Below are 2,538 nucleotides of genomic sequence, written 5' to 3'. Positions count from 1 at the left end.
CTGTAAATACTGACACACTCCCGGGGACTCCCTGTAAATACTGACACACTCCCCGGGGACCCCCTGTAAATACTGACACACTCCCGGGGTCTCCCTGTAAATACTGGCACACCCCCGGAGGACCACCTGTAAATACTGACACACACCCGCGGACTCCCTATAAATACTGACACCCTCCCGGGGACTCCCTCTAAATACTGACACACTCCCGGGGACTCCCTGAAAATACTTACACGCGCCCGGGGACCCCCTGTAAATACTGACACACTCCCAGGGAATCCCTGTAACTACAGACACACTCCCCGGGGACCCCCTATAAATACTGACACACTCCCAGGGGACCCCCTGTAAATACTGACACACTCCCAGGGACTCCCTGTAACTACTGACACACTCACCGGGGACCCCCTATAAATACTGACACACTCCCGGGGACTCCCTGTAAATACTGACTCACTCCCGGGGACTCCCTGAAAATACTTACACACTCCCGGGGACCCCCTGTAAATACTGACACACTCCGGGGACTCCCTGTAAATACTGACACACTCCCGGGGACTCCCTGTAAATACTGACACACTCCCGCGGACTCCCTATAAATACTGACACACTCCGGGGACCCCCTGTAAATACTGACACACTCCCGGGGACTCCCTCTAAATACTGGCACACTCCCGGGGACTCCCTGAAAATACTTACACACGCCCGGGGACCCCCTGTAAACACTGACACACTCCCAGGGACTCCCTGTAACTACTGACACACTCCCCGGGGACCCCCTGTAAATACTGACACACTCCCGGGGACCCCTTGTAAATACTGACACACTCCTGAGGACCCCCTGTAAATACTGACACACTCACCAGGGACCCCCTGTAAATTCTGACACACTCCCGGGGACCCCCTGTAAATACTGACACACTCCCCGGGGACCCCCTGTAAATATTGACACACTCCGGGGTCTCCCTGTAAATACTGACACACTCCCGGGGTCTCCCTGCAAATACTGACACACACCCGGGGACTCCCTCTAAATACTGACACCCTCCCGGGGACTCCCTGTAAATACTGACACACTCCCGGGGACTCCCTCTAAATACTGACACACTCCCGGGGACTCCCTGAAAATACTTACACGCGCCCGGGGACCCCCTGTAAATACTGACACACTCCAGGGACTCCCTGTAACTACAGACACACTCCCGGGGACCCCCTATAAATACTGACACACTCCCAGGGGACCCCCTGTAAATACTGACACACTCCCAGGGACTCCCTGTAAATACTAACACACTCACCGGGGACCCCCTATAAATACTGACACACTCCTGGGGACTCCCTGTAAATACTGACACACACCGGGGTCTCCCTGTAAACACTGACACATTCCCGGGGAACCCCCTGTAAATACTGACACACTCCCAGGGACTCCCTGTAAATACTGACACACACACGGGGTCTCCCTGTAAACACTGACACATTCCCCGGGGAACCCCTGTAAATACTGACACACTCCCGGGGACTCCCTGTAAATACTGACACACTCCCGGGGACTCCCTGTAAATACTGACACACTCCCGGGGACTCCCTGTAAATACTGACACACTCCCGGGGACTCCCTGTAAATACTGACACACTCCCGGGGACTCCCTGTAAATACTGACACACTCCCGGGGACTCCCTGTAAATACTGACACACTCCCGGGGACTCCCTGTAAATACTGACACACTCCCGGGGACTCCCTGTAAATACTGACACACTCCCGGGGACTCCCTGTAAATACTGACACACTCCCGGGGACTCCCTGTAAATACTGACACACTCCCGGGGACTCCCTGTAAATACTGACACACTCCCGGGGACTCCCTGTAAATACTGACACACTCCCGGGGACTCCCTGTAAATACTGACACACTCCCGGGGACTCCCTGTAAATATTGACACACTCACCGGGGACTCCCTGTAAATACTGACACACTCCTGGGGACTCCCTGTAGATACTGACACACTCCCGGGGACCCCCTGTAAATACTGACACACTCCCGGGGTCTCCCTGGAAATACTGACACACTCCCGGGGACCACCTTGTAAATACTGACACACTCCCCGGGGACTCCCTGTAAATACTGACACACTCACCGGGGACCGCCTGTAAATACTGACACACTCACCAGGGACCCCCTGTAAATATTGACACACTCCTGGGGACCCCCTGTAAATTCCGAGACATTCCCCGGGGACCCCCTGTAAATACTGACACACTCCCGGGGGCTCCCTGTAAATACTGACACACTCCCACGGACTCCCTGTAAATACTGACACACACACGGGGTCTCCCTGTAAATACTGACACACTGCTGGGGACCCCCTGCAAATACTGATGCACTCCCGGGGTCTCCCTAGAAATTCTGACACACCCCCGGGGACCCCCTGCAAATACTGACACACTCCCGGGGTCTCCCTAGAAATACTGACACACTCCCGGGGACCCCCTGCATATACTGACGCACTCCCCGGGGACCCCCTTGTAAAAACTG

The sequence above is a fragment of the Somniosus microcephalus genome, chromosome 4 (genome assembly GCF_052327205.1).
Source record: "Somniosus microcephalus isolate GS21.2 chromosome 4, FLI_Smic_1.0, whole genome shotgun sequence".
In the NCBI taxonomy this organism is placed as follows: Eukaryota; Metazoa; Chordata; class Chondrichthyes; order Squaliformes; family Somniosidae; genus Somniosus; species Somniosus microcephalus.
The sequence above is the reverse complement of the archived record's forward strand: the minus strand, read 5'-3'. Positions refer to the sequence as shown.